Source organism: Ornithodoros turicata, chromosome 1 (assembly GCF_037126465.1).
Source record: "Ornithodoros turicata isolate Travis chromosome 1, ASM3712646v1, whole genome shotgun sequence".
Taxonomy (NCBI): Eukaryota; Metazoa; Arthropoda; class Arachnida; order Ixodida; family Argasidae; genus Ornithodoros; species Ornithodoros turicata.
Genome location: NC_088201.1, coordinates 93590978 through 93615760, shown reverse-complemented (window position 1 = coordinate 93615760; position 24783 = coordinate 93590978). Strand labels below are relative to the sequence as shown.

Sequence of the window (24783 nt, the reverse complement as noted above, 5' to 3'; positions counted from 1 at the left end):
TCCGAAATGACCCACAATGCGGTTTTCCGGCGGCTGTTCTGGAAAAAGGTATGTGGTTCCCGATTGCCAAAAGCATCAGAAAGAAGTTTCCAGAGCAGTAGACGGAAAATCGGATTGCCTGTCAATTTTGTATTGCAGCTATTGCCTGCCCAAGGGACGCTGACATCACGCGGCGCCTAAGGTTCCCAGATATGATCCGTACTGTGAGGCATTCTGGGGGTGCAATTCTCTGTGCAAAGACGGCATACCATGCGAAATTGTTTCATAGGAAAAAAAGGACAGCTGCTACAAGAGGATCTCGATGATACGAATCTCGCAGGGCATGAAAATGCAGTTGGTATCATCCGAGACTCGTCAGCAGTACCACATAGGTGCACGAAGCATGTATGCGGACGGAAGCCCATTCACTTTTATATGCTATCGCTTAAAAGGTATCCATGGTATAGGCATAGCTTGTTGCTCATCCAAAAGACTTGGCAATTGACAGGCGCCACAGTAGCTAGGCCCACTGCACTGCAAAATCGTATGACACAGACAAACCCATCCATCACGTGAATAACAGATATAAAAGGCACGTTCTTGCGCAAGGCAAGCAATATACAAGAGTTCTCGCGACAGTCAAAAGAAAAATAAGAAGCACGAGTGCATCACTTGAACCGGGTTCATCGTCTCACTATAGCCCGCGTACGCCGCTATCTCATCAGAATCTAAATCTATCTAAATCAGAACACCTGAATACATGGAAGTATTTCCCACAGCGTTAGTAGCACGTATCTAAACCGTAATGCACAAAAATTCGCCAGATAATTCCACTTTATTGCAGGAAAGAGCCCAGAATAATAGATACATGCATGTGTTTATAGAATATTGCACCTATGGCATGAAAATGGTTTTGTCTTAAGGTGCATGTGACCAAACATCAAAAAAATAGGAACAGCATACTAGCCATAAACCAACAGATTACAACACCTGCAATATTTTAGAGAACTATGAAATGACATTTGTGCATCTTCACAACACTTCAACACAACAAAATATAAATTGCAGACTAGCTATATGAGCTAGTAATTGGATTAAATTACGTTTATAATGGAAAAACATTTAATGAGCGTTATATCACAGGATGAGGCATCGAGGTACACAGAATATCAGACATATACAAAAAGAAATCCATAGCAGACAGGTCATAAACTAATTATATATAGGGTGATTCCACGCCGGATCAGGCAGGGTGGTCCAGTCGACCTCTTCAATTTTTTTTTTGTTTCAAACACATGTTAAAGCCTTGGCCCTAGGAGGCATATGGGTGCTGAAAGTAGTTGAAAATAATTGGTGGGTATTTTTAATGAATTACCATTCAGATGTGATCTTCCGACGCAGCTTGACACCACGCATCTTCAAACTATTTGACGTGGTAGAGCCCTGGACCGGCAATCCAGAAGATGTGGGTTCGACTCCTACAGCTGGCTAACCTTTTCAGTGACTTTCATCTTTCATCGTTACTCTCTCTCACTCATCCTCCTTTCACTCTTACATTTTTGCTCACTCATACACACATTCATACGATGTGTGTGATACGGGATCGACGTAGGCGGCAACTGTTGAACATGAGAGAACTGATGTTCTGAGGCTGGAACAACATAGAAGGGACAAATACATACAAAGCCTCGATTTGCCTAAGAAATTAACGATGAAAGATGAAAGTCACTGAAAAGGTTAGCCAGCTGTAGGAGTCGAACCCACATCTTCTGGATTGCCTGTCCAGGGTTCTACCAATTCAGCTAAGCTAACACGCCTTCTCAGCGACTTCCAGGGTGCGTCCATCTGAAGGGACAAACCAGCCACTCTCTCTCACTCATCCTCCTTTCACTCTTACATTTTTGCTCACTCATACACATATTCATACGACGGGATCGACGACGCAGGGGGCAACCGTTGAACATGAGATAACTGACGAGTTCTGATGAGAGAGTTCGACTCCTACAGCTGGCTAACCTTTTCAGTGACCTTCTTAGGCAAATAGACATAGACATAGTGACAATCTTAGGCAGTGACCTTCTTAGTTAATTTCTTAGGCAAATTGAGGCTTTGTATGTATTTGTCCCTTCTATGTTGTTCCAGCCTCAGAACATCCGTTCTCTCATGTACATCATTGTGTTCGTCTCGAAATGCCCTTTCTTCGCATAGCGAGTACGTCGTATTGTGAATTGGGGCAACGCCTCCAATAGGCTTTTTGTGAGGGATATGTACGGAAAATGCGTAAATTCGACACCGCGCATCCCTTATATTCCTACTCGTAACATCGTTCATTTTGCTCGCAAGCGTTCATCATGACTATTCTTAGTTGCCGTACCCCAGACTAAATGGCAATAGATTAGGTGAGACATGAACAGTGAACGGTATAGTAGTAGCTTATTCGAAAAGGAAACACGAGTCTATGCCTAGCGGTCATGCCTAATATTTTGCACAGTTTATTCTGAACGTATTCAATGCGAACGTAGCGTGTCTCTCGTGTTTGTCCTCGTTCCTGTTTGGATGCATCGAAGGATCACGTATCGACCTGCCCAATCTAGTAACGAACATATTCAATGTGTTCATCCCATAGCAACTGTTCGTTAAAGATGACACTCAAACATTTGATGCATTTTACAAAATCAACAGGACTATTAAGATATACTATCTCTTTATTTAGACTAACACTCCTGTTTTTGGTCGAAATATGATTGCTTCAGTTTTACTACTATTAATGCGTGAATAGTTTAAATTAACCCATTTTTCCAAGTTACAAAGCATCTCGTTAGCAGTAGTGTCTATTACATCAATATCAGAGCCACTGGAAAACACGCTTGCATTGTCCGCATACTAAATAAATTCACAATTGACATCAATGTTAATTACGTCATTTAGATATCGGGTATCAGATCCGGGTATCTCAACTGGGAGCCGAGTTGTGAGGTTCCCAAAAGTACCATATTTTACAAATTAGGCAAATTTGCGATTTTTTATCTCCTCAAAGGCAAACCTTAGGAGCTCCACAACTTACAATGCAATGCTACCCACCCCAGACAATATGTAAAAAAAAAGTGTGAAATAGTTACGAAGATACGTGGCGTCAAACTGCGTAGGAAACGCAATGGTCGAAATGTCCACATCAGAATGATAATGCATTAAAATAGAACCACCGATTATTTTCAGCTACTTTCAGCGCCAATATGCCTCCTAAGGACGAGGTTTTAATATATGTTTGAAAGAAAAAAATTCACCACCGTGCATGATCCGGCGCGAAATCACCGTATAATAACTGAAGTATACAGGGTGTTCAAAATTAAGCTTTCACTAGCTTTTATAAATAGGCGAACAAACGAAAACTGGGTGCTATGTTTCTGTTCCTTGAGTAAGAAACAGGTGCTACATAATTAGCAGCAGCTGGTTCCTACACAAGTAGCGTGAAGTTATCATCCGGTTTCCTGTCATCGCTGTGTTTGTGTAGCGCTCGTGAAAGCTTAATTTTGAACACCCTATAGTTCAGTGTATTGCAGACGTTGCATTTACCCAGCAATGCATCATTACTCATGAAGCAGTCACAACTTACAAGTCATCTTTACAGGTGAGTTGCACTGGTTGTACATGCGTGAGGGAGTAGAGTCTTGTGTATTTCTTCCCAGAATGTGTCACACAGTAGAAATTTTAGGAGCACCACCTATTGCAGCTGAGGCTGCATGCGTGGTATTATGCAGTCCAGCATGGCTACGAAGAGCATGTCGTGTCCTGTTCCTTGGGATGCTGGACATAGACGTTTATTGTCATGAACGCAAAATAATGTGCTTGCTGATATTGTCAAATGGCTACGCATGTCCGTTCAACAGTAGATTCCAAACTTATGGCATTGCATTTCAATGAGAAAGCTAATCTCCAAAACGTGCTAGCGTCATAATACGTGATGCAGATAAGGTCTTCTTCGCCAGACCTGGGTCATCTCCAGAGACCTCCCACATGAAATGGTCACAGGCTGGCAAACATAGCATTCTGAAATCTTTCTCATCCTTTAAGTAGCATTCAACTGAATTTTGTTAGACCCGTAAATTATTTTATTATATCATTGATGTTATCTGTGGTACTGTCAAATAGGTGCACGTGTCTGTGCAGCAGTATATATCGCGGAACTGATACTGTTTCTAGCGTTTAAATGGGAAAGCTAATCTCGTAAATATAGTAACGCCGAAATAAATCATGCCGATGAGGTGCTCTATGCCAGACCTGAGTCCATCCCCGCAGAGGCCGCTTTCATGGAATGTCATAAACGTAACATGGACTTCAAAAACCACTTACTATAACTGGAAACACTCTAGTCCTTTAAGATAACAGTTAACTGAATAATGTTAGACGCGTAACTCATTTCAGCTGTCTGGCGGGTAAAGTGGCGTTCCACACGTGTTTTGCAGCACCACCACAACCACCACCTGCACCACGTTATCGAAAATCGTGACCATCAGAAAATCGATTTCCTTCATGTCAACACATCATGATGCGGTATAATCAGCAATAATCATCCGAACTCCTATTACAAGAACGGATTGAGAAATCATTAACAAAGATGCTTCAACGGAGAGAAACGGACATCCGAGAAAAACGAGAACAAAAAGAGTCTCACCTGGTGGACAATGGGCGTACGTATACGAATTTGTAGCGCGGAGATAGCGTGGAGAATCACAACTGTTCAAGCAGCGTCGTCCGTGTGCCTTGCCCACATATCGTGCGACGTTGTCTCGTTCGATGCCATCTCTTCCTGTGATAAGTTTGACACAAATGAAATTAGAACTTAAAAAAAAAAATACTACAGACACCCAGCGCAAAATTTGACAACTTACATTTGCTAGACCGTGCATGATGTGAGACCGTGAGACGCCAGAAGCCAGAGTGACCGTTAACGAAGCGAAAGAAAAGACGCTTTGCACACGGAACCATGCACGTGTTCTCAGAAGGCAGGGCCCGTATAACAATTGAAAAACAATAAGCGTCAATATAGGCGCAAATGGATAGTATGAGACGCCAGAAGCCAGAGTGACCGTTAACCAAGCGAAAGGAATGACGCTTTCCGCACGGAACCATGCACGTGTTCTCAGAAGGCAGGGCCCGTATAACAATTGAAAAACAATATGCGTCAATATAGGCGTAAAGAGCTAATACTCCAACGCAGAGCTTCAGTTTATCCGTCAAGACGAAATCGTATGCGTCAGGTTATAAGAGTAAATCACGTCATCCGTCCCATTTACGCATAAAACTCCTCCCTTTTACGCTTACAGCGAGCGCGTTTACGGGTACACTCTAAATAACTTTACACCTTAAAGGGTGTAAAAGAACATGTGCATGGCGCACACCTTTTAAGGTGTAACGGAACACCTATCAAGAAATCAAGGGTGTAATTGTATGGAAGGGTGTAATGTAATCTGCAAACCATAGAAGAGGCAGCTGGAAATTATTACAGCTTCACTGCGAAAGTATAGAGTTTCAAGTTTTTACAGAAGGCACATGCTTGGTACTTTGGAGTGTCATTGTGGCTATCTTGGCATCACTCTTCGATCACAGCCATGCAAAATATTCTTTAAAAAGCGAAGAATATACTTTTCTCACACTGAACTTGTAACACTTTCCAGGTATACTACTCAGCTGTACCCTGTGTGCAGCAAAAATACGACATTGCAGACACATGTTGCACAGTACACACATGTTATAGGTGATTGATGTGGGTATTTGCGGGCATCATGCATATAAGACACAATCACAGGAACTGAATAGTTATGCTTTTATTAGGTTGACATTATGCTATGCAGCATATATATCCTACATTACGTAAGCATAAAGGTATTCAAATGTATCACTGAATACAGCTTTATCATATAGTCCTCTAACCTTGAGAGGTTATATGACAGTGTACCAAATGTTGAGTAACTGAGCATTTGATCTTTATATCACAACTTGTATCACAAGCTTAAGCTGAGTACCACAAGCACTCCAATACTGCACAGGAACAGGAATACAATTAGCCTATGTAATGGAGCCTGTCCCACCTCTAAATACACCCTTTGTTGCACCCTCATCACACCCTCCTGACAATGTCTCATAAAAGGGTGTAATTCACCATAGTTACACCCTCGAAAATTTTCAAGCCAAGGTTCTAGGGTGTAAAATAGGTGTAATACATGAGAATACACCAATTTTCAGTGATGGCCACTAACTACTTCTACAGTAGTTTAACTATAACTACTAACTACTTTGTGATTGAGTAGTTTAACTAGTAGTTCAACTACTTTTCAGGGGAGTAGTTAAAACTACTTTAAACTTTTTTAACTACTGCAATGTAGTTTAACTACATCTATAACTACTTAACGTTGTCCACCAACACCAATCCCTTGTAGTGTTCATGGACACCTAAATGTGAATGACAGGCAATAATAAACTTTGGCTCAACCCATTGCGACGATCGTCAAATACAAACCTTGCGGCGGGATTCTTTCTGTGCCTACGCGATAAACTAAGTTGCAGAATTATTTCACAGCATATGAGGCTTCACTAGAAGAGCATTAAAAGTAGAGGTGTGCGAATATTCGAATACGAATCGAATATTTGCGATATTCGATTCGTATCGTATTCGAAAATTTGATATTCGAAGGTTTCGAATATTCGTAAAAGTTCGAATATTCGATTTTTTTTCGCATATCACAGCAGCTTATTCCGAAGCTGTTTCGGGCTACGCACTGGAATTTATACGTTGCGGCGACGAACATGCATAGTAGAACAGCTGCAAAGCGACGCGCGGAGCTTCCGTGGTACGCCCGTTTGCGAATGCGTTGCTGTACGTTCGGTAACCGAAACCGAAACTAGTATGCAGTTGTGTGCAGTCGCCATTTTAGAGTCCGCCCCAGCGAAACCAGAGACCGCGGTACGTTTCATACATCGTCAGCACTGTCGCGGCTTTAGTGGATTGCTAGTGAACGCTGAACATTCGTATGGGGCCTACAGTTCGGTGAAATTACGGTTAAATATCGAAATTTTGTTGACGTTGAGCTGGACACCGCTGTTCAGCGTCCAATTGCATGCACAGCCAAAGCCTGCGTTTCGAATGCGTCTTCTTCGGTTTCGATTTGTGGTTGTCAGCGATATATGACAGAATCATGGTCGCGTGCGATGACGGCGATAATCGAGGAGTGGGACGTGTTGATATTTCGACATAGTTTCTCCAACTCCGGCGCTCTACGACCGTATGAAAGCGCCAGCTAGGACGACAGTAACGCTGCAGTCATTTGAAACTGCGCTAACTGTTGTTACAGATGATAGCAAAACGCATTTATAGCCTTAAGCCCGACCTTCATGGAGCGATTTTGCTCACGACTCAAGTGTGTTGCCGTCGGCGCGACAAAGATTGAGGCCCGCGCGCAGGTTTCCGCCGTGAAATGAAAGGAGCGCTGAACACGAACGTCGCGGAAACAATCACGCGTGATACAGCCATACAACATCGTCGAGGATCGCAGTTTTACTGCGCTATAATGCATGAGGCCGTTCCAAACTATGCATTACCATCAGTAACGATGGTCTCACGCGTGACGTCACGCGTGAGGGCAGTGAAACCGTGCAGTTTCTCGCCTTTACGACAAATGCGGAAGGCATTGTCAATGCAAGAAGAGACCACTTGCCGCCATCATTTTCCTTCTGAGGTGTTCATCACTAAATCATCCAAACTCTGAACATGTCATTGCTCTTTACTTCCATTCTGTCTGTTTCACCAGCACTTTACAATGCCAACACAGGTGCTCACAGTTCATGAAAGATTTTTGAAATGAAAATTTTTTCTTGCGGTTTTCAGCTTGCCTCATGAGAACAGCACACTGTTTCATTGTAAAAAATAATTTTAATAATAATAATAATAATAATAATAATAATTTTTATTAGTGCCCAAGAACGGCCGCTAAGGCCGTGGTGTTGACGCACACAATACAATTTTAATGTACATGCGCATATAAGCATGTATGCCCTATGCTAAGCCAATATATTAATACATATTCCTCATTAGCACTTGGGATATTTTTCTAAAGATCAGCAGAACACAACTGTGACGATGCTTGTTTTCGGGGCTTAATTAACTTAATTAACTCTTAGAAGCCGTTATCCTATGACGTGATATTCGGAGGACAATTTTGTAGATATTCGTATTCGAAAATTTCAATATTCGCACACCTCTAATTAAAAGTGAAGATTTAGTACACATGCACGACACAATTGCCCTGCACCTCCGTTCTCATCAAACAAGTAGCTCAAGACAAAAGTGGGAAGCACAATCGTGCCGTAAAGCTTGCGGCAAAATCGGTAGTAGTTGGCGCCTTCAGTAACCTAACTACTGTAGTTAACTACTTAAAATAGTAGTTTAACTAGTAGTTGCCACTACATTTCTGCAAGTAGTTGATAACTACTTTTTAACTACAATCAGGTAGTTTAACTAGTAGTTTAACTACATGTAGTTAACTACTGGCCATCACTGCCAATTTTACACCTTTAAAGGTGTGAAAATATTTAGCGTGTACTTGGAATAAAACAGAGCTTGACAGATACGGCGTCTGCGATTCTATCGAACTTTACGCTTAGTAAGGGTAAGATTGGGCGTAAGCGTAAATTTATCCGTTTCGTTTCTGAGAGTGTAGGGATCTCCGCAACCTCGACCAGAAGCGTGTGAAGTATCTGCTGGAGGTATTTAATAAGCCATAGAGGTCAGGGAAAGTTCGAAGCACGCACGTGATATTCCGCTGTTAAATTAGGTAAATCGCCATCGCAGCTCTCCTCTTTTAGACCAGTGACCCTGACTAGCTGCCTTGGAAGGTTAATAAATTAAAGATGGAGCGCATAGGGCTGTTGCAGTGAAATTTGCACAGCGGCATTTCGGGCCCTGACGGCCACGGATCCCAACAGTAGGTAGTTTCATCACCGGGTGTTGCATGGTGTTTCAAACGGTATGGTGCCAAGGAAAGCTACAAAACATGTAGGAAATCCACAGAAAAAGCGGTGCTTCTTGAAAAGTGCGAACAACTCGAGACCGTGTATTTCAAAGTGTCGCGTCGTCTGCTAAACTACCGCGTGTTGCATAATATGGGGCGCTGACGTTGCTGCTCACTCGCGCCTCCTGGCCCAGAGCAACAGGTCTGTGGTACTCACCAGACTGGAATGGTGGCTCGAACATCGCTGCGTTTTCTCGCAAGAAATGTCAGGCTTTCCTCGGCACAGAGCAGCAGTAAATTCGGTTCTGGATTTAATCACGTTTGTGGAAGAGGCAAAGGTGCACAAGAATACGGTGCTTTCAGCCTTCTTCGATATTAAGGGGACCATGAAATGATTTTCGAGAATGCCGAGTACTCTGCAGGAAACCGTTCTCATGGTCCCTCACTATCGAACACACATCGACTTTTAACCGTATTCAGTAGAACGGCTCCACAGTTAACACACAAACATAGCAGGGCGTTACCGCTGGATATATTCCTTCGAAGTGGGCTTACGTCATCGCCATCCAATCCTCTCAGCCAACTGTGAAGGACGAGGAGGACACACCCCGCCGGACCAAGTGGTTGTATGGTTTCGGTTTGTACAACAACGACGCCGTATATCTACCGTCGAAATCACTTCAAATATGGTGATAAGCAAATTATCAGCAATGGAGGAAGAGATTATGCGACACAAACAGCGTCTGTGGATCGTTCGGTACGCAGCGGCTCGTAAAATGACACCGACGAAGGTACACTCTTAGCTTCGTACCCTTATAGCAAAGGCGAAAAATTGGCCAAGAAATTATCTCTATTTCGAAGTGTTAAGTGTTCCCTTTCGTTTCTTTTGAACAAAAGCTACAGTGTACCTCTTAAAATATCACGGTTACCTTGATGTTTAGAGTACGGTCCCTTTTACAAAGTGTAACTCTTATGTAGAGGCTTATGTGAAGCCTTATGGAATTATCACACTTATCTTTCTGTTAAGGTTACTGTTGCCTTGAATTGTGTACCTTCTGCTTAGAGGCTCTATCGTAGCCTTAAGGAATTATATTCCCGTTGCCTTTATGTTAAGGATACAGTGCTTGACAAAATTTTAAGGGACGCGAGGTCGGCGTACTTTTTCTTCAGCGTGAGACTGCCGTCGCCGACCCGTGAGGACAACTGGAAGGCAGAAGCAGTAACGGATTTTTCTTCTGTTTTCCACTTTTCCTGTCGTGTCGACGGCCACAGTACCACCCTGAACAAAAATTACGCCGACCTCGTGTCCTGTAACCCTTTGTCGGGCACCGTACCTCAATTTCTGGGACCAGGTCGCTATTAAATGCCAGTCACAAAGACTTATCTGTGAGACCGATGCGATGAAGACATTTAGTTAATCACAAAATGATTAACTATAAGAGCCAGTCAGGTCCATCTCAGATGTCAGCGTCTGTGAGTGGCTTTCAATAGCGACCTGTGTAACGTGGGGATGACGCTGATGTCAGTGTACACAGACCACAAGAAATGACAGGCTGTAGTTTTTTATTCGTTACATATATTTACAACCATTCTTCGGTACAAAATCCGAAAACAGTCTTTGGAACGGCTCTGACACACACAGAAGGCTCAAGTGACACTCAAGTTACTCAAGGGACAGAATATAGCAACCATCGGAATAGATTTGAAAGAGTCCTCAGAGCGAAATAAATTTTGAAGGCGATTCTCAACTTTAAAGGTTGCTTTACTTTCCTAACTAAAGTTAAAAGAAAAATTCGTAATTCGGTATTCTATCACACGCAGTGAATCTCGCCTTCGCTACAGACCACCGCACCGTGAACTTTTCGCTTAAAGCTGCACTAGAAAGAACTTATTTACGAATGTAGCTCTTTGGCGCCCGTGCTTCCAGTTCAGCTTGTCGGTAAATTCATTTTGAACGCATTAATTCAATCAATAAAATCAACAGACATAAACATTCATGGCGTGAGGAAAGATGCCCTAGGTCGCTTAATATAATCGGGAAAGATGAAAGTCACTGAAAAGGTTAGCCAGCTGTAGGACTCGAACCCACATCTTCTTCAAATTGAGGCTTTGTATGTATTTGTCCCTTCTATGTTGTTCCAGCCTCAGAACATCAGTTCTTTCATGATAATCGTGAAGTTCGCCTCGTTTTGGGATCTAGTCAAGGGACTGCAAAATCATTACGCTGCAAAAAAGAGAATCACTGAAATCATTCAATTTCACTGAAACTCACCTGAAGCAATTTTCAAGCTGATACATTGTATCCCATTATATATTTCCAAGGTAAGATTTTAAAACGTAGTTCTCTTTTTCCCTTTTGACTTGTCGTTTGCTCTTCTCGCTATTTCCTTTCGCTACTACCTTCCGAACATTATTTTATTTATTGTTTTTCTTTCTCTTTTTTTTAACGAGCATCTCAATGTCTGTTCTTCCTTCTGCGACTAACGCGGTGTTAAACGTTGCTTTTACACGTCATGAGGGAACATGTTAGTTAGGCGGACATATTCGCTGCGCACATGTGCGCGCTGCTATTCTGTCTCTTCACGTGTCAATGAAATTGCTCACATAACAATTACATATTCCTCTCCTTCTATGGAACAAAGGTACAGCCTCAACTAAATCGACATTCCTACCGATTTCAGAAAGTACCAAGTACCTTGCGGGTCCATGGTCGCAGTAACAGCACAATATGCGTTTGTGATTGCCAGTTTCGTCTGTCTCAGAGATGTATTCTGGGCAATCACTTCCTATGCACCATCCATGGCGAACACAGCGAACGTCCGTACTTGAGGACGGCAGGATGCTTGAAAAAGCAGTTTCAGTGTTTAGTGGCATGCAGGACGTGTTTAGTATAGAAACAGTTTACCTTTGATACATCAGCGCGACCTCCGTCAGCAGAGTTCGAGCTGGTGACAGCCGAAAACCTCCGATATGAAGAAGCTCATACGATGACAAAACTAGTAAATTTTCGATGTCAAAAAATGGCGTCCAAGATCTGCAGGCAGTTGCATGTCGAGGGGTGAATGATGAAGAACGAGAGGGCGAAAACCACGTGCACAGCGCGCGGCCGAGGCATGGAGGTAAGAAACTAAGGAGATGGCTATAAGCACGGAGGGCCGTGGGACTCCTCTAGCAGTCGCTCCTGACAATACCACGCCCATCTAGTTGCCCGGTCACGTGATCCCCACATGTTTCGGTGCTATGGCGGTCTTCGCGGAGGTTTGGAAGTTTAGCAAACCTCATCTTCAGCAAACCTCTTACCTACAAGGGGTCCATTTGTGCACTACTTTGAAGGTTATGAGGTGTTTCAAGATTTGCCGCTTGATAAATCACAGAAAAACAGCAGAAAATAAGAGCAGACAGGCAATGTCACGATGACGTACGTACGTGTTCGAGCGTTTTATTGATCCATTGCTTCCACACACGCCTTGTCTATTCTGTGTTTCAACGGGTATGGTAACTTCTAACTCCAAAGATGCTATCGGAAGCAAGTTATTCGGCCGTAGCTCGTTTCTGTATTCAGGTAAGGTACGCCGTGGGCATGGAGGACGCCATGTTTTATGACGTGTATCGGTGACCAGGGTGTCGAACCGAAACGTTTTTCGGTCCGGTTTTTGTTCCGGTTACATCATAAACGATCCGGTACCGGTTCTACTCCGGAGCCAAAAAATAACAGTTCATACCGGTTTTTAACCGGTTTCGCTTCTGCTGGGAATATTCATCCCCACAAGAAAAATCAATGTTACAAAATGTAAACCCGTTTATTCCGCATACATGGTATTTAATATTAATAGAAAAAACTCGAACATATCATATGTGCCAACCTAGTTAATTTCCTTGAGGACTTTTTCTATCTTTTGGAGCACGGTTTTGGAAAAAAAAATTCTCATGCGCAGTATTTGTAGATTTTCGCAAAGCTTTCGATATGGTACCACATGTTAAACCTCTTTACAAACTGTCTCTACTAAATATCGACGTCCAGCGTCCTGTATTAGATATTTCAATTCCTAACCAACCACACGGTTTCCGTTTTCTGTAATAACTGTTCTTCACGCACCCAACGGGCTACGTCTGGTGTACCACAAGGTTCTGTCCTTGTCCTCACATCTTTCTAATCTATATTAACGACCTTCCCGCTGAAATACCTTCCACTGTTTGACAATTCGCTGATGATTGTGGGCTTTGGTATAGTCCAACTTCCTCTACTTCTGACCAAATCCTCTTAAAAATGATCTAAGTAGGACAAAAAATTGGTCGTTGGCGTGAAAGGAGATAGCATTGAATTTCTTTAGCTTAAGAGGCAGTTCACACAGTTCAATTTGTTTCAACAGTTTCAATCAATTTTGTGTCTTAGGACACAAAATTGATGTGAAACCACACACAAATCGAACTAGCTAGTTCGATCGTTTTGTAGTAGTGTTAAGCGTGATGGGTCATCCTTAAGTTGCGTCTGATATACTCAAGTGATTTATTGGCGTTTGTGAAGGTGTTCACAATGTGGTTCCAGGTTAGGCTAGACACCGATATATTTGTACGAGCCCGTAAATCAGATCGAAGTATTATAATAATACTTCAATCTCATGTACGGGCTCGTAGAAATATATTGGTGTCTATCTTTACGCTTAACACTACTACCATACATTTTCTGGTACGCCTAGGTTGGAACATACGCAATATGGGACCTTCCGCAAAGATACTTCTTTGAAGCGATCGAATCCGTACAAGACCGAGAAGTTCATTTTGTAACTAACGATTTTTCATATTCACAGCTCTAAAGGTATGCTATATAATCTCCAACTACAGCATCGACACTACACTGTCAAGATATCACATTTCCATCAATTCTTCCACACAGTACCGGTTAATCAGTCCCCCATCTCTCGTTCAGGAGTCGTGTTCCCCCGTATCGGTCACCCTAACAAGGTCAACCGCTTTAGCCGGAACACCAACTAATATTCTAAATAATTTTTCTGCTGTAGAGGTATCAGTTGAAATGACCTTCCCACAGCGCTTGCCCTCATTCAAAATCATGAGACATCGCACAAACACAAAGGTATCCGATCACTTCTGAAACCGCACCTAATTGAAGCCCTTTTTTCTTTTTCCCGAAATAACTTGCGTGATAATACCGATGTACATTGCTTAGATAATGTGCTCACGTCCCTTTTTGTGTATCTGTTTTTGCTTCTTTTTTCTGCTCCTCTCAATTGCTTTCTGTTAATGTATCACCGCTGATTACTGTCTTTCGTTACTGGCAGTAGTAAGCAATGATCTTTAATATGTTATATATGCTGATGTGTCATTGTTTAAATTCTTGTTACGTATGCTGTATTTGCACCCCCATGTAATGTCTGTTACGACCCTTGGGGTATTTAGAAATAAATAGATAAAATACCTCCATGTACGTCGACACAGTGGCTGCGATTCATTCCTAACGGCATAATAAGAAGGAACTCTACCTCGCTCAGATGTTTTTAGACCAGGAAGAAGAAAAAGCTTCGTTCGCAGCTTCTGCTGGAGAAAGAAGATGATTATTTACACCTCCTGAAGCTGCGATTGTGACGTAAATGGTACGCTTTTTGTGCTGAATACAATGGACCAGCTGATGCAGTAGATCACATCTGGTCCCGTTGTCTCCGTTTGATTTTTTTCATTGAAGCGCTAAGAGTGATGGACTTGCGAACGCGTAATAGAGGTTCGAGGTCAAGCGCGGGTATCGAGAATCTGCTCGAGCAACTGAGCCAGCTTCGAATAGATCGCGGAAGATGCACAGCTCAGAGCAGTAACTCTTGCTGGGTCTTGGACAACCTGATCAAATTGAACCAGTTCGGAAGACATAGCGGAGTTGAACTGTCGGAAGCGGAACAAGGTGTAATTAGCTTGAGGGCTTCCAATGTGCGCACACGCAGCTGCGAAAACTTCGTCCGAGAGTTGGTCTTAATGCTCATCGAACAACATTTCTGCATCAAACATTTTTACTTCGAGGAAATTTCACAGACCGTGTTGGAGCGCATGCTGAAAGCTATGAGAAGAAGAACCGATATAATAACCATAAGCATTATCGAGGCAAACATCGATGATAACAGTGAGGACTCCAGCGATGAATCGACCCTCTTACATTGCTGGATTGAAAAGGAAATCATCCAGCTCTTGCGAAAATGCGAACGCCTGGAGATTTTTGAGCTACACAAAGCCAAGATGGGCGCTACGAACGCCCATGAAGTGGGAAGGATTCTGGCAAAGAAGAGCAGCCTTAAAAAGCTTTTGCTTCACAACGACTGTGAGCACATATCGAGATCTTACCTTCAGCATGTCGGTGAGGCGGTACTGAAGAACACCGCATCTACGAGTATCTGCAATGTGACATCACTCTCGCTGCAGGGATCGAGTTTCAGGGTGTGCCTGCTTCTAGACACTGTCCTGGAGTCCATCAGTACTATCACACATTTAGACCTTTCCAGAGATGCAGATCAAGAGCGACAGCTGATGTTGAACGCCAACGTGGTGGATTATATCAAGGACGAAGGGGCCATTGCCATTGCAAAAGTGCTAGCGAATAACTGCAGCGTTGAAACGCTCATCCTGAGCAACGCTGGTTTCGGGAGAGAAGGTGCTGCCGCACTGGCAGCAATGCTGAGTACTAACGTTATGCTAACACACCTCAACATATCCTACAATCTCATCACACTCGATGGATGTATTGATCTTGGAGGAGGTATTATGTGCACACCGACTCTGAAACAGCTGAAGATGGAACGCTGTGGAATTCGTGCAGACGGTGCGACACACATCGTCAACGCACTGAGAGAAAATAGATCCCACCTAATTGTAGACTTCGGCGACTGTGGCGAAGATGGTCTAACAGCTGTTGACATTGCCTCTATTGTCACGGTGCAAGAAGCCGACAGGGTGATATTTCGCTGGACCACAGGAAGTATTCTGCACGTGGGCTCCATACCCGAGTTCTGCAGCGAGATACAGGAACTTCATTTTGCTTGTGACGTTGCAAATGAAAGTGTGTTAAATGCGATGTGCGCTTACCTCAGGAGACCAGGTGCAAAGCTCAAGAGCCTCAAGGTCCTGTTTGTTCAAGCGCATCCCTTGGTGTGTATCGAAGTCGCTCAGTTGGTTGCTCACACCAATGCGTTGGAAGAACTCAGCTTTGAGTGCCAGCGTGTGCCACCTAATCTGCTGAAGACACTAGCAACTTCATTAGAAAAGAACAACTCTCTCAGAAGGCTCCATGTAAGTGCTCCGCTACACGTGGGTCTCATGGAAAGCATCAAACCATCACAAACGAAACCCTTAGCTGAAATGCTTAACAAAAACAATTCTCTGGAGACCCTAGACTTTGGCATAGCGTTCCGCTGTCCAGTGCTAAAGCGGATCGCCGTGGCATTAGAAAATAACTACGCTCTCACCACGTTCAAGTGCAACACGAAAGGCAATACGAAACAGACTCTCGGTAGAGTGCACCAACTGTGCAGGAGGAATCAACTTCTCCAGCAACAAGCTTTACATTTTTTGTTGTCCGATTCCTTGTGCAAGCGATGGGCTGAAGCATTTTCTCTGACGCGTCTCACGGCAGCTCTTCGAAGGCGCGTGGCTGACGTCAATGGTGAGCCGGAGGACGAGGCTGCGAGAATAATTCGAGCAAAGTGGCTATACCTTTGCGCAAACTATTTCAGGATCACGGGCGTTGTACGTGATTCGATTAGTTGCCACAAGACGCCGTCTGAGTCTACGCAGTTGGATAAGTTGGACAGTCCCTGTATAGCGCGGATTGCTTCGTTTCTCACGCTGAATGATGTCCTCTGATTGTAACGCCATAAAATATGTCGCAACGAAATGCGAAAAGCTTCGTTGCGCCAGTGATACGCATGATCCCGCCTTATCTCTAGACGAATGACAAATAAATAGATGTATTGAGCTCAAATTAACCTTCTGTTCAGACCTCATGCTAGAAGCAGCGTTGTCTGCCACTTCATGTCGCCCAAATAGTAATCAGAATGTTGTCTCATAGCTTCCTGTACTATGTTTATCAATTTTATCGGTATTTCCACATTCTATCTTCACGTAAAGTACTTATCCAGGGAACCTAGTCAAATATCTAGTTCTTCCACGATTTCATCCCGTCGCATACTGCATGACCTGAACCATGGCGGGCGTCAGCAGCAACTCGTCGAGTAACTCATCTGAAACATAGCGGTAGAAGTGAGCCTTCTTGTATGACATGCATTGAATTTCAAAATCAACCTTGATTTGCGGTGTTATATTGTAAACCCAGCAGGCATATGCTGGGACGAAAACGATTGATTGATAGCATGGAGGAAAGAAGAAAACGAGGCGCCCCAACGGCTCTTCGACAGAAGTAAAGCTTGGGGCAAGTGACGTGAGGATAGGAGATGACCTGTAGCTTCTTCGGAGCCACGCGATGTTCACGTAACCTGAATAGCCCAATGAGGTCGCTTTGCACACGCCACTTCGGGGGCCACTCCTGCGCTCTACCACCACACATCTACAAGTATTCCGAAACAATGTGTTGGGGGCTCCCATAGAGATGTATCTAACCGTAAGGGGAGCGGTGATGTCACTGGAGTGGCCCCCTATCTCGGCTTCACTTGTCAGAGCAATGGGGCTCCTCCTCTCTTTTCTTCCTCCATGATTGGTAGAGACATACCTCCATTGTTGGCCATAAAGAGGGTCAAAGCTAGTGCGATAGTCATCGCTTCAAGCAACGCGGAAAAGGAAGACATCATCCTCATCATGACAACCACCGTTCGTCTGTCATCTGCTCTTCAAGCGCAATCTTAAAGAAGCATGCAAAGACTCGAGAACAAATATGTCGGGAGAAGTAGAAATTAGGATAACAAGACCCGGAACCCGCATTTGCCTAAAAACTACGAGTGTAGCGCGTAATCCTGGAGCGCAAGGGGGCTTTCAATGTCGCGGGTCAGAAACCCTGCTCCCAGTGGCGTATCTAGAGCTACCTGCGCCCATGGCAACATGGTTAACATGATGTCCTTGGGGATGCGTTTTCGTGTGGTCCGCACTAGGTTTCACACTACAACCTCTCTAATGGCGGGTGCTTTAGATCATTTATGAATGTGCCAGGTTGAGTACCCGACCTGGCACATTTACACCCGACCACATAATGGCGCCCCTGTTCACCTGGCGCCCATGGCACCTGTCCACACCTGCCACACCCTAGATACGCCACTGCCTGCTCCCCTCGGCTGCCAGTCTGCAACGTCATGTCCTCGCCAATACTCCCTTATGAAAATGGATTTTTCCTTTCTGCAGGCTTCTTGTGGACTTCTTGTTTCCTGTCTTGACGGTGTGTTGACTTTGACTTCTTGTCGATCAAGTCAACAGGAATTGCTATTGACATCATTTTGACAATCTCTTGAACTACCTTATGTGTACCTTCTGTGGACAAGGTATATAGATGTCGTTGTTGACAGTTTGTGGACTTTCTATGCGCCTATGTAACAAGTACTTATTTCAGATGTGTTTTTTTCTACATAGATGAATTCCGTATTATTAATTACCGCATTATCGGACAGTAATGTCCACAGAGATCGACCTCAAGGGGGTACCGAGCATCCCGTAGGGTGGGAGGGGGGGGGTATATGTATGTAGAGGCATACTTGTGGCTCTATTCATCGGAAGACAAGCTGTATCGGGTAATATCAGCAATTTCTGGGTGTATTGCAAAAAACCATGTGGGGTGTACACCACTCCTGGGAGGTGGAGAGGTCCGTGCTATCGGCTCTCTAAACAAAGCGGTATTTGGATCTGAACTTATAATTAAATGTAGTAGCTTGAACGCGACTTTGCCACCTTTTAGCTAAATATTAAAACACTAAGTACATTTTCGATGGCTTTGAGAAGACGGGTCCTCGTATTATTTATACTTCAGTCCAGTACACAATATATTCCCAACCTATACGACCACATGAGGATCATGCGCATGCGACAGGTTTGCTGCACATTTTGATTCTGCGCCTCCGTGCCTCGCCCTTGCCTCATCACGAAGAAGTCATCGCCATTAGCATCATCGGAATGTCGTTGGAACGGTTGGAACATGTTTCAACTGTCTCAGGCTCTCAGCGTTCGCTCGTCACTTACAGAATAAAGGAGGATATGATTTTGCGTCGTAAGAGGTAAGCTGTATGATAGAAGTGTGTCATGAAGCTTCACTTATATTCATACGATGACTCTTGTGCTGTAGGTTTTTATTGTTCGTTTCGAGCAGCGGCTGCGGTGTTGCGTCCCGTCAGGTAAGTGTACAAGTATCAGTTCGTGGCCGGTGTTGGTTCTGCTAATTTCATTCTCGTTTTTGCAGGCTATGAATGAACAAAGGAGGATATCATTTTGCGTCGTAAGGGGTAAGCTGTGTGATAGAAGTATTGTATTCTTTCCATGACTGTTGTGCTGTAGAGGTTTGTACGTTTCGAGTGGCAGCTGCAGTTTTGCGTCCCCTCAGGTAAGTGTACAAGCATCAGTTCGTGGCCGGTGTTGATCGTGAACCAAGTTCGTTGTTGCTATAGCCATTCTACTCGGTTTTACTCACTTGCGTTTGAACATTACTAATTTGCGATTGAACGCCCTATTCAGACACATTTCTCTCCAGCGCTTCAGAGACGTCGCTTTCGCCGAAATTCAGTGAATTTTGAAGTCCACCGTTTTCATGGGTCGCCAGAAGAACTCAGACCGGAACCGGTCATTGACTGTCTATTATGCTAGCGACACTGTGTGGCATAAAGCATGTGTACGTGTGGAATACTTCGCTACTGTGTGCGCGGGATGTTTTGTATGATTGTGTCGACACTGGATACCACTTTCAAGGTATGCATTTTCGGAATAAGATAGATACATATATAGTTTTGCAGTACTTCGTTTCGTGTATTTTATGCGTGTTGCGATTGAGTGAACAATACAACGGAGAAATTCAACTTCGCTCAAGTCAGAAAGTCCACAAAAAGGCTTCACATCATATGGGGATGGTGTTAATCAGACTTCAGTAAATCATGTATCTTCCTCGATTAAGAAGAATATACCGAGTGCCTCACGTAACGGTCGCCAAGCCTTTAAAAAAAAACGAAGGTATAGTTTCGTGGGTGATGCCGACTCATTGACAGCTGGGTCACAACAAAGTCAACAGAGAAATTGAGACCACATATAACAAGACTTACACATGAAGGTCACACGAAATTTGTGTAAAGTACATGGAGAGTCTACAGAAAGACCTGTTTCCTTCCTGTGAATAACAACAAGACTCCATAAGTCAACATAAAATCAATATGGGAGGTAAACACAAGGCTAATAGAAAGTCTACTGGATGTCTGTGCTCTCTGTTGACTAAGTTCTGTAGAATGGAAACAAAAGGTCAACAGCCATTTTTGTAAGGGCTGTGCAGAACGCGTTCTTTTTTCTCTTCTTTCTTTATTTGTACAACGCCGACCTTCTCGCGCTCAGTCTGGTCCCTCTCGCAAGCAGATGGTTCTCTGTAGACAATGAAAAAACGCTCTGCCACCTGACATCACGAGACGCGAGGACCCGCTGGGCGAGGACGTCGCCACTGCGCGCCCTCCTGCAAAGCGATTTTCTCATTAAATTCGCACTTCCCAAATGAAATATTTTGCGTGACGGTTCCTGAAAGTAGTATGCCCATAAGATGCAGAAAAAGGTGTATGCTTTAAATGCATTCCATGCTGCTTTAATATTCTTCGTTTAAAACATTACGGCAGTTCGCAAGTTAGGTCATGCCGCCGTTTCACCATATTGTCACCAGCAATAGGGTAGTGTATCTCCCCTGGCGATGAAACTCTCCAATCACAATCAGAAAATAAAGTTGTTATTATTTTTGTTGTTACGTCATGGCGAATAGACGAAAAGTAGCGCAGTCGTTCACGAAGCGTCTGTCTCCGATACTAAGACACTGATACTGTTACCTCTGCGCTTGGCCACGCGTCTGTTTGTGGCATGTGGTGAAATAAGGTATTTCGAGCTCAATAGATCTGGATCATTTAGTAGAACTTGTAGAATTTAGGAGTTTGGTACTTGCCATTTAATTTAAAAATATATATTCAACAGAGTTAATTATGCGTTGAGAGCAGACTCCCTTCATTGAAGCTCGAAAGCGCCGCCACCAACTAGCCAGTGTGTCATGTGCTGTTCGCTCCGGCACCGTGCAAACATACAACACAGGGTCTTATATGGCGGCGCAACTGTGTAGTAGTTCCGCTATCGTACTCGCTATATTTTGAACTGTGCAGTAGCTATCTCAAATTGGGGTATCAGCAGTCCTGTTCTCCGCTACGGTAACCGCCACTTCCCATGAAAAAAGAAAGAAAGAAAGAACAGAGAACAGGGAAACTGGAAGAAAAGAGGAATTACGGGACAGCGACCGGAAGTTGGGAGTTTTGTTTTTTGTTATTTGCCTGATACTCAAGCAGACATGACAAGCGACCCTCTTGAATTTCAATGGATCTCATAAGTTAAGCCACATCAGCGTATACAGCTAGGCGATGGTGTGCTATTTCCGAGCGATCAGCCTGCCAGTGTAGCGGCACGTTGCTCGTGGGATAGTGCGTCCTGGGCCGACTTCACAGGGAACTCTGTCTTACAGCGTCTGGGAAAAACCCAGGAAAGACATCCACACATCGTAGCCGTCTCCCGAATTCGAGTTCGGTTCACCTCCCTTCTTCGTGTGAAATGCCATCGTCGTAACCACTAAAGAATGAACTTAAATAACTCAAGGAACAGGTGCTGACGTCAGGATTCGAACCTAGACCATCCTGATTTCTGGTCCGGGATGCTAATCTTACACCACTACAGCAGGACACCCTCCTAAGTTATTAGAGCGTTTTAGCTGACCGTTTTGACGTTCCGCTTCGCTTACGGTGATCCGCTGATCGCGAGCGGAGCGGGGGTAAGAAAATTGGTTTTAGCAGGGCGATCATCCCGTTTTCCGTTTCGTACCTCTAAAGGCGGTCTCTGTTTTTGTACACGGGAAGTAGTAGAACAAATTCGAGTGATTAGCTAAGCCCTTTCCAGTGAAAGCAATGCAGTACTGTTTCTTATCACGGTTTTCATTATATTTGAAAATAACTCCGTGACTGTTGCTTTCACAATAAACCTGAATATTAGAAAAGGTCGGGTCTTTCCAATAGCCAAAACTGGGTCATCTTTGGTGCAAGCTTCTTGTAAATAATAAATGTGCGCTTGAAGCTGTCTGCCCAGGGTTCACTTATGAACTTTTGAAGCATTCTGCAGGAGCCGCTGCCCTCAGCAGCAGCAGCACAAGACGACGAGGGCAGCAGCAGGTGCTCACTACTGGCGGTAGCCATCTTGACACCGGATAGTGGGGACCTTCTCGCGTCTCGCTCCGCTCAGGAAGCACGGCAGCGGAGCGGAAGCCCCGCTCCGCTCAACGCTAACGGCCAAATGTCGCGCGCATGCGCAGTTGCGTGGTCGCTCGCCGGCTGTGCGGAGCGGGGACTCAGTAACGGTCAGCTAAAATTCTCTATTTTTAGAGAGCCTCAAGTACAAGGGGGACGGACAACCAATCACGCTCTTCCCATTCTCTCCTTGCATGTCTCTCTCACTCACTCACACATTCATACCCGAGGCAGGGCGACGTCTCCTGGTGACAACGTAAACAACGAGAATTAGTCAAGGAAGGCTACATTTATTAACATTTACATTTAGGACAACCAGCATCCCTGATCAGAAATCAGGAGACTCTAAGTTTGAATCCTGGCGTCAGCACCATTTTCCTGGGATTTTTTATTTCATTGATTCTGGACGTTCGGGGCTTACGTGTTCGTGTTTGTCCATGAGCGTAGTCTTCCTCGGCCAACCCCCTTTTTACGCAGCCACACAGCCAGGGGAGATGACAATTGCTCACCGGTTGGTCATGCCTAAACGAATCCGAGGGCTCGGCGATCATCATTACTATGTGCGATATGAATTAAATTGCAGTACCGCGACAGTGAACACACTTTTTCTTCCTCTGGTTCTTCTCATTTACTAACGAGACCTTCAAAAGCAGTGGTAGCGCAACAACCACCGACCTGAATGTCATGTCAAATGGTGCCTTCTCAGGAAGCTTCCCGATCTCAGTAACGGTTACGGAAACGAAATTGGGAGGTCAGTACCGGGAACTTATAACGGAAAATATTTCAGTAGCAACAAGGAACACACTAACGAAAATGCATGACTTCAAAATGATTGAGGAATTCTGCCTGGATAGCTGCCAGGAACTCCAAGAATTTTCATGATCGTTACTCCACCCCCGCTTTTCCTTTCCATACGAAAAGAGTCGATGTGGTTAAACGCTGCAAAATATTTCTGTCAGCAACCAACACACATCTAAATGGAATGATGATGCGGTGGGTGGTGTGGTGATCTGTAGTGACCAACAAATTCAATGTGGTCATAGGTTGTCAGCGGTTAAATACTTGTTTTTAGAATGGGATAATGTATCAGTTGTCTCTGCTGTAAATATGATGACAGTTATTGAAATAAGTTATGTGGTGTTAAACAAACTTTGTTAAAGTATGTCCTAAAGCAGGATTTTAGGACTTCGGAACTTACTGTGAGGTAACTCATTATTCCATTTCACCACATTACCAATGACAATGGGGTAGAGTATCGCTCAGGGCGATGAAACTCCCCAATCATACTCGCAAAATAAAGTTGTTGTTGTTTGTGTTCTATTATGTGCAACATGGAATGAAATGAAACTATGCTTCTGTTAAACAAACATGTGGAGACAACATTCGGACAATGCATCTCTCTTTATTACGCGCGGTAAAGAAGATAAAGCAATGTGAAACGGCCGGCTGCCCCACGCAGACTGCGAACCATGGAAGTTGGCTTGGTAAACCTTATTTTTCTTGTTATTCAAGCGCGCGCGTCATGGGATCAACTTGCTGGCTGAGATTACGCACAGATTACAGATTTCAGAAACCGGATCCACATGCGGCATTCGCTTTGCTCTGTGCGCTAATCAAGCGTAACGCAGTGCATGCAAGAATGATGAAATTATGCTCTTCGGCTAGAGGAACTCGGGCTTTCACGTAACCAGTAGTTTGGCGGCAATCCGTGAGAGGTGATTCAATCGAGTGCTGTCAAGGCACGAGTGGCACCATCTATCGGCAGGAACATCGGTGGGTACACCTGCCGCCACCGCTCAGCGCACCACTCATTCTAGTCCACTATGTGTCTGGTTCTCCGTTCCTCGTCCGTGTTTCTTGCGCTCTCAGCTCAGACGCCCAGGAAATTTTCATTCGTCACAGGATTACACTACGGACATCGGTCCGATCGTCTCACCATATACCAGCTGCTGAAGCATACATAAGTTTTCAAATTTCCAAATTTTCGCGAAACGACCACACGGCTTATATGCGCGTCCACTGTGAACATATGTACATATATATATATAATGAGGGGAAAAAGCCATTAAAGAAACAAGTAAATGACACTAGACGTGTTTGAAATTCAAAATTACAGATTAATTAATCTGTAATTGTAAATTGTAAATTGTAATTTTGAATGAAACGTCTAGTGTCATTTTCTTGTTTCTTTAATGGCTTTTTTCCCTCATTATAATTCACTGGCTTGCACTGTGGCATTGAGGAGTGCTCAGTCACCATCCCAGGTATATATTGCTCGCTGAGCAACCCCTGGTTTGCCAATTCCGAACGATGCGCAGCTACCCAGAGATGACGAGCCGCAAACACGGCGAAAC

The 24783-nt window shown here is 44.0% G+C and overlaps 1 long non-coding RNA gene across 1 annotated transcript; it reads left to right on the top strand.

The window, feature by feature from the left end:
- The first annotated feature begins 19103 nt into the window (after positions 1-19103).
- Positions 19104-19903, top strand: LOC135366494 (uncharacterized). The gene is made up of 3 exons (XR_010414194.1): positions 19104-19189; positions 19258-19306; positions 19372-19903. It is a non-coding gene; the product is annotated as an uncharacterized LOC135366494 (long non-coding RNA).
- The last annotated feature ends 4880 nt before the right edge of the window (positions 19904-24783 follow it).